The sequence below is a fragment of the Crocodylus siamensis genome, chromosome 8 (assembly GCF_052110815.1).
Source record: "Crocodylus siamensis isolate JL-2025a chromosome 8, ASM5211081v1, whole genome shotgun sequence".
Lineage (NCBI taxonomy): Eukaryota > Metazoa > Chordata > Crocodylia > Crocodylidae > Crocodylus > Crocodylus siamensis.
In genome coordinates this window covers 19,000,694-19,016,097 of record NC_143402.1, presented here as the reverse complement: position 1 = coordinate 19,016,097, position 15,404 = coordinate 19,000,694, and positions in this window count along the sequence as shown.

Sequence of the window (15,404 nt, the reverse complement as noted above, 5' to 3'; positions counted from 1 at the left end):
GGACAGACATACCTTTATCTGAGGCCCCTCTGCAGTGAAATACTACTGGTTTGTTCACCCAGAAAGAACTATCATCTTTTGCCTCAGTGAAGCAAGATACAAGAAAAGAAGTCCTCTTTCCATGACCTCAGTGGGACATGCCCTAAGGAAGAGTATTTTCTTCATGAAACACAAACAGGGCAGCCCCAAGAAGACGTGGAAGGGAATTGCTTAGCTCCTGCAGAGTTGTTTAGCCCCTGCCTAACTAATAAGCAGCTCAAAACAGGGGCATGCTGCTGTCTTCTGTTATGGATTGCATGTAGCATGTAAAAAAATAATAATAATACTAAAGTATATGTCAACTCAGCTAACTGAGAATGCCTCTTTGTTTCCTCTTAGTAGCTGGTCCTGGTGGGAGGAATCTGCCTGCTACTACTTCCTGCTATCAAATTTACTCTTTTAGTTCAAGCATTAGAGCAGTGGTTCAATTCAATCTTTTTTAGACTTGAGGCACCCCACAATAGACTTGAAACACCCATCGGTAGATTCGAGGCAGCCCTCGAAAAATGCTGGCGCTTAACTTTGACACTTTTTTTTTACTAGAGAAAAATAATGAAGTAATTATTCTGTTGCAAAGAACTCAGAAAAACCACAATAGGTCAGAATGTTTTTAATGCTACAGAGTCCTATGTGAAATGTATGGGAATTGTAGATGACACTTAAAAGCAGGTTTAAAGCAGGTTAAATGCCTTTTGCACTGCTTTAATGGCATTGCTGTTTGCACATTCGGCGGCATATTGCACATTAATTCCAAACGCTGTAGCACATTTGGTGGCATAATGCGCCTTCAATGACTTTGGGATGCAGCAAATGGCTTTGGGGTGCTGCAAAGTAAAACAGCTCCGAGGAGTTTTAGTTTCCTACACTACAGCCAGGGAGGGAAGCACCGGAGTCCGTGCGGCTCAGGGGCTGTGCAGGCAGACCGTGCAGGCAGCCCAGGAAGGCAGGCTCCATAGAAGGAGAAAAAAAAAAAGCAGCAAGCCTGATCTTTTTTTTTCCCCAGGAGCCTGACAGCCTGCCTGCCTGAGCTGAGGGGGCCCAGTGCTTCCCTCCACGGCTGCAGTGGCCCCTGGGACTGCCCGAGTCAGGTGTCTGTGGGCAGGTGCCGCCTGGGGGCTGCCGCTGCCATGGAGGGAAGCACCAGTCCAACCCTGTAGCTCACGGGCTGCTCTGCACACCAGCAGCTCGCTCTCCCCTCCCCACCACTGGAGAGGCAAGTAACGATCAGGCTCCAACACGGGTTTACTTCGCCCTAAATTGAAGCGGCGTTTTTAAAAAAAAGGCTAGATATCAGGAAGTGCTACTTCACGGTCAGGGCGGCTAGGATCTGGAACCAATTTCCAAGAGAAGTGGTGCTGGGTCCTACCCTGGGGGTCTTTAAGAGGAGGTTGGATGAATATCTTGCTGAGGTCTTTTGACCCCAGTATTATTTCCTGCCATGGTGGGGGTCGGACTAGATGATCTACTCAGGTCCTTTCCAACCCTAGAAACTATGAAACTATGAAACTGCTTCAATTTAGGGAGAATTAACGCCCCCCGTGTCATGTACAAACCCCCTATGGGATTATCTTGCGAATTATGTTTGCACACCTAACAGTGCTAAAACCATGCCACATCCCATGGTGTCCTTGACACAATCTCAAGGCACCCCAGGATGCCACAACACCCTGGTTGAGAATCGCTGCTTTAGAGGCTCATGATGGTTTAAAACCAGCCCATGAAGAATCAATTTAAATAGAAACTATATCTATATATATCTATCTCTAGAGAGATAGATATATGGCACCTGGAGGGTTCATGAAAGAAATCCCACTCCCTTTACAATGCCTAGGCTTTAGTTACCCTGGAAGAAGTTGAACCAGAAGAGCAAAGTTTTCAAGCAGGTCATCAGAATTTAGGATGCAACTGCGCTCTGTTTATTCTTCTTTTGCTTTGCACTGTTATTGATTTCACCAGATTGAGTTGAGTTGAAAGTCCAAAGAAGACTGCGCAGTTGTTTCAAAACAGAGGGGAAACAAAATCAAAAAGCAGAGGCCAGAAGGACAGGCAGGCACTCTGCAGTTCTGCTAGGACAGCAGGAGTGAAATCTGCTGGGGACGTTTGAAAGGGCTCGCCCGCTCAAGTGGCCATTGCAGCAGGAAGGACCAGGCATATACAGCATGGTGGGCTGTTTCAGAAAGCATGACTCCATCCCCAGGTACACAGGACAGGCACACAGGGGCTGATACTGCTTCCAAAGCCCAATGGTGATGCTCCGAATGGGCCAGTTCCCTCCTATATGTAATTCCACTCGGCTCGGTAGAGCTCTAGAAGCAAATGATTTAGTCCACCCAGTCTAGCGGGAGCTAGGCAGAGCCTACACGACTGGTTCTCGTTTTCAAACAAAACGTGTCCGTTTCAAAATATCATGAGTGAACCCAAGACAGGCTCTTTTCCCATTTATAGTCAGGTCTAACACATCCCCCCGTTTGTATAAGCTACTCTTGCCACAGTCACCATTATATAATATTCACCCTCACTCAGAAAATCACCTCCAGTCATGTAGAGCTAACTGGGCAGCTCTAACCAGCTTGGCGTGCTTCACCAGCAGCCATCATGATATGCTATGCAGTTAGTATTAGTGCCTTGCATGACGGCACCTTGACTGCCTGCATTTCGACACCTGGCAAGCTTCTGGTATCAGGGACGCCTGTGACGCAGATGGAGTTGTTCTGGACTCTGCCTGGTATGAACGATGGCCGAGGTCGGCTGCTGTAAGTGGGCTCTGAGAAGCCTTAGCTTCCATCTCCTGTTGGCAGTTTCCTCTTCTTTTTACCCTGCTCCTTCTTCCTTTTGCACATAAACTACATCATTCATTTAAATGACAGGTGCTCAACTCCCAGCCTGTGGGCCAGAGCTGGGCCCTGGCACCATGTCATCTGGCCCACAGGGCTCCCCATGGGTCCAAAAATTTGGCAGCAAGAGCGTGGTGGTGCCTCTCCCTTGCTGCCGAATTTCCAGACCTGTGAGGAGTCCCACGGGCTGGAGAACATAGCCTGATGCATGGAGACAGTGGGGGGGTCCCAGTGCCTAACCCCAGTTCACAGGGCCCCATCCTGGCATGTGGAGGTGGTGCAGGGACCTGATTCCCTGATCCCAGTGTTCAGGGCTGGGCAGGGGGGGCAACATAGGGTCACAAAGACCTATCCTGGTGAGCAGGGTCAGGCAGGAGTGGTATGGGGCCTGATTCTGGCACATGGGGGTGGCATGGAGCCCCAGGACCCAACCCCAGTGCCTGGGGCAGCACCAAGCCCCAGGCCTCATCCTGGCATGCCGGGCCCAATCTGGCCCACCAACTGGCCCCCTGCCACTCACCTGGCCCTCGGGGCCAACAGGACCACTGACTTAATCATGTAGCCACTCACGTTACCTCAGTGACACTAACTGAAGTAGCAGCAAACTGTCCCATGTACTGCTAATCCTAATGACCATTCTCCAAAGTTTTCATCAAGGATCCTGTTGCAGTGGCCTTGAAGGCTAAGTCCTTGTTGTCAACTTTCCGTAATCTTTATGCCAAGACTTAAACCTAGGAAACAGCTGCCCCCTCCCACCCTTGCAGTCATGGTGCTGAGTCCATGGGGGCCCACGGGCCCCGACCTGCCTTGGGAAGAGGGCTTTCACCTGAAATGTGTAAAACCTTCCACAGGTCCCTCATTTTAACTCCCCCCACCCCAGCAAAATAAAATTTGTGCCTATGCTTGCAGTGGATGCAGGGATTTACTCTGCATCATACCAGCTGCAGTCAAAGGAAAAGCCAATGCATCTGTTAATGACACACCAGCCCTGAGCTGGGTCAGGCATGGAAAAAAATGCCCGTCTTTTTGGGCTGCCACAAATATTTTATTTTCTCACTGCTTTGTTTCCCCTCACAGAATAACACTGCAGGAGGAGTCCAAAGCTGACAGCAGATTTAGGATGAAAGAAACCAATAGCAAAAAGCAGCCCTCGTTTGCCCGATGAAATAAGTAGACAATTTCACCTCACAAGCTTCCCTGCATAGCGCAATGCCCTCTGCCCCTTAAGGCTGCTATGGCTAAACAATATCAGCATGACTTTTATAAGCCAAGACTATAGACTCTGTGATCTTCGGGGTCAAGGACTGGATCAGTAGAAGAATAAAGTGGGACATCCTCGGACACACAGCTTGGCGTAGCGTGTGTTTATTTTTAAGCTGTGCTATTGTCAGAATGAATTCTTCAAGCATCCAAAGGTTAATTTGCTTTTCATAACTATGCATTTTAAAAAAAGCTGAGAACTTTATTCTTTCCTGGGAGAGTTTTGACCTTTTATTCATGTATATTTTTCAAATCCTGTCTTCCACTGTTTATGCCCCAAGCAAGAATGTCACAAGCCATCTTAGCAAAGAGCACAGCTACAAAGACAATGCAGGGGTAAGGCAAGGAGAGCAGGTGGGGGTGGGAAGCACTGATGTGTTGGATCGAGGTAACGGGTTTCCTGCTTGTCTCTAATAGATCATCTGTGCTATGCAGAATTAGCTCCCCTCACCCCTAAGCTCCTTAGGCAAGCAGCAACGCCTGAGATGTTGTGATGCTGAGATAAAAGAGTAATGCAGCTTTGCACCGTTGTGTCAGGAATGCAGCGAGGTGGACTGAGACAAAAACACCACTTCCCCAAACACTGGGGTAGGTCAGATCATAATGTCCTGAGTGACTTGCAGTCTTTAAAAAGGACCGGCTCTAAACCTGGCATTGGAGTCGCTGGTGCATACTGAGAGTTTCTTATACGTGCCATGATGATGCACTGATGAATCAGGTGGCACTGAAATGGCCGACTGACTCAGCCTCATCCTGAGCTGATGTAGCACTGCTGAATGATACTTTGTCAGGGCAGACATCATACTGGCTTGCCATGGGGCTCTTCCATGAGGACCTGTAGACATTCAGGAAGTTTTACATGCACTATAGCAATGGGAGAGGCCAGCAGATTTCAAGGGTAAGAACAGCAATGTGACATGCAGAAGCAGAGTATATTGCCTTGGTGGAGTCCCCAGTTCCTGTCAGGTCACAAAGGGACAACCTATGAATAGGGGCCCGCTTAAATCATGGAGAGACAAGGGGGGGGTTGCTGCCCACTTGGGGCATGCAGAACCAATTTGATGGGCATTTTGTGGTGATCCCACCCCTTGTCACTGGCCCGTGGAAAGCCCCGCCCCTTGGTGCTGACTGGCAGGGAGACCCCGCACGGGGAGGAGAGACGAGGGCACAGGCGTCGTCTTGTCCGCTGCCCTTCATGCCGTCCCGCCAGCCAGCGCTTTCCCCTACTGGCAGCAAGGACCACTGGCTCCCACCGGGGAGCCAGCATTTAATTTGAATCAAGGTCTTTTTTTGTTGATTTCATAGATTTCACAGATTTAGCAGAAAATCCTGGATTTCACGGTTACGAAATCTGCAAAACTGCAAATTAAGTCCTTACTTATGAATTGAGAAAGAAAGCAAGCTGAGTCCCCGTCACGTGGCCCTGCAGACCTCAGTTGGAGCCAGCCCTAGTACTTTCAATCCAGTGCAGTTGCCAGCTATTACTACTACTCCTACTCCTACTCCAGCCATTATTATGATTTTGTTGTTTTGTGGGTAAGACAGTATGACTGCTTTCTGGCACCCAATCCTCCACTGCTGCGTTATATCCCTGGGACAGTACCAGGAACCCAGAGGGAAATGGCAAGTCAGCCAGGGAAAGACACTAACTTTTCAGTGTCCTCCGCAGTATGCCTGTTTATCCTTGGTTACATGCCCAAGGGAAGCAAGAACATCAATGACTGATGTAATAGGAAGCCTGTTTGTGGAGAAGATAACAAGAACAAGCCATTCCTATTTAAAGAGCAGCCAGTCATTTTCCCTGGGTTTGTGCAGGCTACACCTGCCCCAGACCATCATACATTTAACTGTTTAAGGGCCATGCTGCACCACCCTAGCATATATTGAGTAGTTCCTTCCTCTTCAACTTATCCCACTGATTTCAAGGGTAGCACGAGCTGTTCCAGAAATCTCCAGTTTGCTGTTAGGCGCTCACAATTCCACCCATTTTCCAGGTTCCTCCGGCCCCCCCGCAAGGGGGTTTCTATGATAGGTTTATTTGTTACTGGTTAACAACATACACAGCACAATCACCTACAAGATGCTGCTGATTTTGGTAAAGACAGTAAAGAGTGCTTCTCTGCATCTATCTTATGTTTCAAAAATCAATTCCCCCCGTAACATAAGGCAGGAATCAGGACAGATAGGTTTTTGGGTTTGATTGATATGGCAGGAATTGAACAGGTCTTGTATGAAGTAGAAGGACTCAGAGGGACTAGCAGAGCTTGAACAAGGATATTTGTCCCAGAGAGCAATTGCCACTGAGACATCTCTGTCTCTGAGGCAGGGGTAAAATTCCCTAGCACAGAGTTAAACAAAAGCTTACATGATACTGCAGAGGATGGACACATTTAAATGCTGTGCTTCTTGCTTGTAGACAGGGGCCTAAATTCATTGCCTGCTTTAAAGACCAGGATGCAATGCCCTGCAAAAGTGGCTTCAGGAGTTTCTTCCTCTGCTAGATGAGGAGCCTCTATTACAGATTCGGGGGTTGCACCTCATGCAAGCTACCTCACATACTCTGTGACTGCAGAGAGGGTCCCTAAACACTAGTGGAAAGAGGCATTCATGCTGCCTTACTGAGTTTTCTTTTTCTCTATACAGAGCACAACCTAATACTGAGGTGTCAGATCCTCTGCGTATCTTCAGATGGACTTCACCCACCAGAAGGGAATGTGACAGCAGTGGAAACATGAAAGATGGACTAAGAAAAATTGAAGAAGGGCCTTGGGCAAGCATGGAGAACATGAAGGCTAAAAGCAAAAAAGATCTCAAATAGGGCAGAATAGAAATACAATGGTGCCCCAGAACCCCCATAGCAGAGAGAAGGGACAGAGGGTATGGGGAGAGCAAGGGAAGCTAATAAGAAACAGAGGTAAAAGAAGCAGGGAACAGGAAAATGGAAACGATCTGGGTAAACAGAGGAATGGTCATTTCAGGAGGAAACAAGGGGCAAACACTGGGATTAGGAAGCATCACAGACTGCTGTGTGATTACTGAAGATGGATAGGAAGCCTACAAAAGCTACAGGGACCAGAAGAAGACTGAGAGGGAATATGGAAAATGGTGAATCTGGCCTGCAGCCGGGCTCCACTTTCCAGTAGCCCTGGCACAAGCAGCAGCCATGCCTTTGGCTGCCATTGCAGCCAAAGGAACTTGGAGCGGTGACAGCATGGGGCCAGAGCTGGGGCCAGGGCCAAGCCATGATCCACTGGCTTTATGCCCTTATGATGGGCATGGGTTTCACGGGCGGGGGCATGCAGGGAGTAGATCACATCTCTGCCCCAGCCCCACGATGTCATCGCCCCAAGATCCCAGGGTCCTGTGTGGCTGGGTGGGGAGCTGCGTCCAAGGCTGGGGCCGGGGCCAGGATCTTGTGGCAGTGACAGCACAGGGCCTGGGCCTGGGCCGAAGCAGCGCTGTGATCTGCTCCCTGCATGCCTGTCTGCAGACCCTGCACCCATCTCAGGGGCATGCAGACAACAGATCGTGGCTCTGCCCTGGCCTCGGCCCCAGCCCTAGCTTTGGCCCCACGCTGTCACTGCCCCAAGATCCTAGGCAGTCCTACCTGCCTGTCTCACTCCCACCCGTAGCCCCATCCCAGCCATCTAGCTGCACTCACTGCCCGTGCAGGTCCCACCCCACCAGTGGGTGTGGAGCTGATGGGCCAGGGTGCCCCAGCAGCATGGCTGGGTCCGGCAGCAGCAGCTGAAGAAGCCGCCATCACAGGGGCTGCTGGGGAATGGAGTCCACCATGAGCCAGATCCAGGCCGTGGGCCGTATTTTGCCCACCCCTGCCTTATTCAATATTCACCAGGAACCAACAGGAGACTGTAAAAGGGGGAAAAAATCAATACTACAGGTTCCATTAACAACACTTGTGAAACTAAATCTGGACAAAAAAAGCCACATGTGACCTAGTGCTGAGTGTGCTACACTGAACAAGGCTGAAGAGGATGAAGCACACCAAAGGGCAGCCTACAAGACATTTCTGTCCTTCAAAAGGCTGCCAAAAGAAAATGGAGCCTGACATGATGGGGAGGGAAAACCTCATTCACACTTCTCGATTACCGTTTGTAAGCATGGGAATTCCCCTGAAGCCCACAAAAGATGTCTAGGAAGAGAGACTCAGAAAGGGCCAGGGGGAAACATCAGCATGGGACAGATCTAATTCAGCTAAATTCTCTCAAGTGCTTCACCAGATGGGTTCTTTGCTAATGCTAATGCTCACTGAACAGAGCAGCAGGGAGTAGTTGTAGTGTCCAGGGCAGCGGTTCTCAACCTTTTTGTGCAAGGCACCCCTTATGATACTCAAGGCACCCCACAGAAAATGCCAACTCTTAGTTTTCCCTCGTTTTTTGAATACTGAAAAATAATAGAGCATGTTTTCTGTTGCAAAGAACAAAGAAAGTCCTCAGCATGTCAAAATGTTTTTAACACTATGGATTTCTATTTGAAATCTCTGGGTTTATCTTAAGATCATGTTGGCACACCTAATGGTGCTAGCATCGTGTGGCACCCCATGGCACCCTTGAAAGAAACTCAAGGCACCCCAGGGTGCTGTGGCCCCTTGGTTTTGAATTACTGCTCTGTGGGAAGATTAGCAGAGGGATCATGGAGCAAAGAGCCTCAGCATGGTGGAGTCATTGCACGTTGTGACTTTGCTTGCATCCAGGAACCAGTCCGGTCCTATTGGCATCAGATGGAATGCTTTCTTCCTGAATGCTACCTCAGTCTGGGGTTGCGGCATGGTACATCACCTCCCTTTGCCTACAGCGTGTTCCAAAATTTACCCTGAAATAAATTCACCATTCCAGTCTTCCTTCTACACCTCATGCAACAGCGCTAATACAGCTGAAGAGAAGCTGACATGAGACACAGGAATGTCTGTCATTCAGTGGCTTAGCTGGTTATTTCCTTCCAAGTCTGGTTCCTCCTTTCCCAGTTTGCTTTAGCAACTTCTTTAACTTCGAGAGGAGGCAGAAAGCTCCTGTCCTGCAGTGTCTTTCTTGGATTTCATGGCATTAGTACATGTGAGACTGAAATGTACTTAAAAGATAGGGGGGGAAAAGTGTACATGAGCATGCAGGCTGGAGCGTTGCTACTCTCAGACTGGAAGAGATTAACTGGAAGAGAAAAGAAATGCATTACTGCAGCCCCATAGTTACAGCATGGAGTAAAAGCCCCAAAGCTGGCTCAATCCTACTATTAATTTATGCCTTGCCAAGAAATGTGCTTCATGCAATAAAAGAAAGGGTGTTGAAACTGGGTCTTGCTGGGTCTTGCTTTGTGACAAAAGCAAGCCCAGATTCAACACCTTTTCTTTTATTGCATAAAGCACAAAAGTTTGGTGCCTCTAGTTTACAGACAACAATAATTGTAGACAATCAATATGCCAGAATGTAGCTACAGATCTAGCTTCATATGAACTCAATATTCCCCACAGGCACATCCTGTACCTGTGGTTATGTAAGTGATGTAGCAAAGGCTGAGCGAGCAACTGTGGTAGTTGCCCCAGAGGCCAACTTGACAGGGGTGAGGGGGAGGGAAAAGAAAATCTGCCTCACCACTGTACCCACACCAGCTATGGCAACTGGAAGTCACCACCGTCCCGTGTGTGCCCTAGGCACCCAGCCATGTTTTCACACCTCTGGGTTATGTGGACCTACAAAATCTGGGAGGTTCAACTGGGGCCCTAGTGTAACACCACTATCTCCTGGTTCAGACACCTAGAACGACACAGCAGGAAGAAGACTACAAGAGTAAACAGGCCACTGGGCCATTCTATAGGTTGGCTCCCATCGTGACTCTGGAGTTTCAATGACTCAAACCAAATGACTATGCAGAACGTGTATGTAATTTGCTTTAAAAGGAGACAAATGCTGTGAGTCTTTTTTTTTTAAATCATAACAGAAATTATGACAAAACGATGTCAAAAATGTCTAGCAAAGGACCATGTAAATCCCAAGAGAGAACCAAGAACCTCTCTCTGTTTGTGAAGATCTTGAAATCTGGGAACAGCTCCTTCCAAAGCTGCGTTCCAGGGGAGGGTATTTGGGTGATGTTTATATTCCCACACATTAGACAGCGTCTCACCATCCCAGCTATTCCCTTGGGTTAAGCTATTTTTTGTGGTGGACATAGTTTTGTTTTTACTAATAACTAAATAATTCACTTCTGAACTTTGCTAATAGCTTAAGCAAATGGACAATGTTTGATATGTAATAGACAACAAATAGACAACAAATGGGCCGTCCTAGAAGGCTACTCTATAGACGCCCCCTCCCTTGTTCAGGAAGACCAGGAGGCTTGAACAGAGGAGGGTTGAGGATTTCATAGATTTCATAGACCTAGGGCTGGAAGGGACGTCCAAAGATCATCGAGTCCAGCCCCCCACCCAAAGGGCAGGAAGTCAGCTGGGGTCATAGGATCCCAGCAAGATAAGCATCCAATTTGCTCTTGAAGGTGTTCAATGTAGGTGCTTGAACCACCTCCGCTGGCAGACTGTTCCAGACCTTGGGGGCTCGGACAGTAAAGAAATTCTTCCTTATGTTCAGCCTGAAACGGTCTTGCAGGAGTTTGTGACCATTCGACCTCGTCATCCCTTGGGGCGCTCTGGTGAACAGACATTCCCTCAGATCCTGGTGGTCACCCCTGATAAACTTATAGGTGGCCATCAGATCACCCCTGAGCCTACGCTTTTCCAGGCTAAAGAGTCCCGTGGCTCTCAGCCTGTCGTTGTAAGGTCTGTTTTCCTGACCTCTGATCATGTGCATGGCTCTCCTCTGGACTCTCTCAAGCTTCTCCACATCCTTTTTGAATTGTGGAGCCCAAAACTGGATGCAGTACTCCAGCTGCGGCCTCACCAAGGCCAAGTACAAGGGGAGAATGACGTCCTGGGATTTGCTCGAGAAACATCTATGGATGCCAGCCAGCGTTTTGGTTGCTTTATTAGCCGCAGCATCGCATTGCAGGCTCGTGTTCATCTTGTGGTCAATGATGACCCCCAAGTCTTTTTCTTCTGTAGTGCTAACCAACGTAGCACTGCCGAGCCTATAAGGGTGCTGCAGGTTTTTCCTCCCAGGGTGGAGAACCTTGCACTTTTTGGTGTTAAAGACCATCAGGTTCTCATCTGCCCATTTGCTGAGCTTGTCCAGGTCAGCCTGGATCACCCGCCTGTCCTCTGGCGTGGATGCTTTGCCCCAAAGTTTGGTGTCATCGGCGAACTTGGCCAGTCCACTCCTGACTCCAATGTCCAGATCATTAATGAAGATGTTGAACAGTATGGGTCCAAGGACAGAGCCTTGAGGGACCCCACTGGTCACAGGGCACCACGATGAGTGACTGCCATCAATTACAACCCTCTGGGTCCGACCATGGAGCCAATTTCCCGGCCAGTGGATCATGGTGGAGCCAAGGCCACAACTGGCCAGTTTGGCCCAGAGGTGATCATGGGATACCAGATCAAAAGCTTTTTTGAAGTCAAGATATATGACATCAATCTCTTCTCCCTCATCCAGGTGATAGGTCCCACCATGGCACGTCAAGTGTTCAGAAGTAGCAGCAACCACTGCTTAAAAATAATGGCAGTATGTACAGAAATGAAAATATCTAAGAATTAAAATAAATCTAACAAACAATCTCCAAAATTAAAACAACTTCAGTCAGTCAGAGGCAGTGGCAAAAAACATAGATTGTGTCACCGCTGGCCAGCATTATATTCTGTATATAATACAGCAACACAGCAGAGCTCAGCTAAGCCCTCGTCTGATTCTGTGAGACCAACTTAAAACACACATTGTCTTTTTCTGAATGGAGCCAATAATTATCATCATAATCAAAATGTTATTTAGTAAGCATAGCACATGAACCAAAATAGGAAGGTGGCACTGCAAAGGGAGAATGTAAGCAGCTCAGGATGACCAGCTGTGGTTTATAGAAAGAAAATGTTTCAGACCAGTGTGCTTGGTACATAACACTACAGCTTTATAGTAAAAGTTCAGTTTAGAGAAGGATTTTATACTGATGCTTTAAAAACAAATTATCCCATCAGATCTGTTGTGAGACCCTGTTTTCTGTCTAAAAGCAGCAACTCACAAAAATGTAAGACAATGGTGAAAGCAACATGCAAAACATCCTGACAAATGGTTCACAAGGAAAAACAAAGAGGACACTAGGGAGGGTTAAGGAAAGGTACTGTGATACCCTGACGCTTGTTTATGCCTATCCCAACCTACTGCAGTGGTCCAAGAAAAGATATCAACAAGAATTCTTGCCTCTCACAAGGAAAAGTCTTTTTCACATAGTGAATAAAATAGCGAGGGAATCTGTTGCATAATGTGCTCCAAAAAAGCTGCCAAAGTATTGACTGAGTGGAAACTTCACATAATACAATAATGAGAAGGATTTAGGAGGTGTCCAGTGATGCATCAGCACAGATTACATTTTCAACTCCTGCATATAAATTTTTTTCCGTGACTGATGCGGCATGGTCAGATATTGTTGTTCACTGCATGCATGGGACTGTTGGTATAACAGGAACTGGCTGACTTCTGCCTACTCCATTCTACGACCACTGACTCTTAGTTGCCCAAAGAATTAAGGACAATGCAACAATAAAAATGGTAAACTCAGTATGTTTGACTTAGACAGCATTTATACCAGAGATGGGAAAAATACGGCCCGTAGGCAAGATCCAGCCCACCAGGGGATTTTGTGTGTAGCATCAGGTCCGTCAGTCCCACCTGGCCCAGGCACAGGGGCAGCCTGGGCCATGGCGTGTGCAGCCAGTCCCACCACCCCAGGAACGCAGCAGGGCTGGGGCAGCATGGCGGCCAGACTTGCTTCCTGGCAGCCCCAGTGGCAGTGGTTCTTTCCAGCTGCCACCACCACCAAATCCAGCCCCACTGCCAGGGCACCCCAGCCCATTCACCCTGCACTCACTGCTGGGGACAAGACCTGAACAGGCAGGGCATGCAGCAGATGGGATAGGGCTGCAAGTGGGCAAGGAGCAGCATCTAGGAGCAGGATGGACAGGCAGACCCAAGATCACGGGTGGTAATAGTGTATGGCTGGGACCCAGGGCAAAGCCACAGTCTGCTGCCCATACGTCCCTACAATGGCCACTGGTTCCAAGATCCTGGGCCCAGCCCTGCCGACCCGTCCTGCTCCCAGATGCTGCTCCCTGCCCGCCTGTGGCTCTGTCCCATCCACCTGGCTGCATGCTCTGTCCATGCGAGTCTTGTCCATGGAGACCCCAAGATTGTGGGACAGTGATAGTGCAGGGTCAGGGCAGAGCCGCAGTCCACCCCCTGCAGACCCCTGCTCGCAGAACCGGTGCCCGTTGCAGGGGCACACATGCTCTGTCCTGGGCCCTGGCCCCACTGTCACAGCCCCGTGATCCCAGGCCCAGCCCTGCCCACCTGTCCCGCTCACAGATGCCACTCCCTGCCCACCCACAGCCCCATCCCAGCTGCCCGGGCCAAGCATGGAGCAGAGCCACTCGGGGAGTTCTGGTGAACTGTTGTGGAGGTTGGGCTTGCTGACCTGCCCTGGTGGGGACAGCTGGGGGCTCTGGCCCATGACAGCCCACCAAAACTCCCTAAGTAGCCCTCAGGTCCAAAAAATTGCCCATTCCTGATGTATACAGACAGGGGTGCCGGGTAGTACTAGTGAAGAAGAATGGTTCTGTTGCTTTCCTAGGTTTATGCCAGAGAGAGCTCTTCTACAATCTCTTGTCCACTGTATCAACAAAAGACACATACCTGCTCTAAACCACTGAGCATTTCATAATTTATTAGGTGAAAATAAAGCGCAGGGGGAGCTCTTTGCTGCTATAATTTGTTGGCTGTCAGAGGGAATGGCCCTCAACAAAGGGGTTTTGAAACTAGAGGAACCAGTGCTATGGTTCATGGACAACTATAAGCTGTTTAAAGACAAGGATTGGATAAGTGACCTGGCTTTCCTTACAGACGTTTCATGTCATCTCAGCAACCTCAATACTTGTCTACAAGCGAAAGACTGCCTCTGCTACAATGTTTAATTTAATTGTCTCCCATGTCAAAACTGAAACTCTTTTAAAACAATTTCTAACATAATAGTTTGGACCATTTCATTGGCTTAAAAAATAGCTCACATGTGATAATGAAAGGGATATAGAGAATGAGAAAAATCACAGTGCAATTTCTTCATTGTTAAGCTCATTTGAGTGTTGATTTGAAGACTACGAGGCAGAAAAGAACACTCTGGCCCTTTCTACTAATCCTTTCACTGTTTCTGATACTGCTGTTAACAATTATCTTCTGAATTTATAGTTAGAGCTTAAAAACATAATTCATTCTGCACTTCAGAGTTCACTCAGATAACTGTATTTCCAGGGAACTAGGACTTAGCATCTTCAGGAAATGTATTTTGGGTCATTTTCTTGTGATATATGACTTTCTTCTTAAAATGAGTGCACTGATTTGGATCAACATCTGTTTACAAACAGACATTCCCAATTCTGCACTTCATTAAAAATAAATATCATCCCAAGGTCACCAGTTCTCCTGGGAGCTCACTTAGTTCACTGGCATCGGCAAAGCAATCAAAGCATTGATGAAAACATGGAGAAACAGGACTTTCAGAAATCCCCTTAGATTGTCATCACAATGCCCCAATTACAGCCAGTTTTAATTCTGTGTTAATTATAATGAATACAGATTTAAGTCTCGTTATCTTTGTAGACATTTTAATAAATAAGTGTGGCACTTGGGATACATTTTATGTTTCTATTCAGACATGTGTGGCAAAAAAAGTGGCTGCCCTAGCATGGAAAATTAGAGCAAGTTAGTACAATGCTGTAAAATGAGATCTCAGATGAGGCAAAAAGCTGGTAGCCACCACTGCAAGTGATCTTGATTTTAACTGTGAACTAGAGGGGAAGCCAGGATTAAAGATTTATGAGGAGGACAAGAGAGAGACTACATTCAAGGTTATGTACATACTTCATCTAGTCATAATGCTTTTATCCAGAGTAGCATCACAAGCCCAACACTGTCCTCACCTTACTTATTTCTTCCTTAACATTTGTATGGATTTTGTGGCCTAAAAAGGACCGAATGCATAAATTAGCAAAAAATCATAAAGTCAAAATCACCATAGCAGATTAAATGTATAACCTCAGCTGCACCACAGGTTGAATATGAGCATCTCATGAGTGAAGTCATTGTCATACTGCCTCAGCATACACAA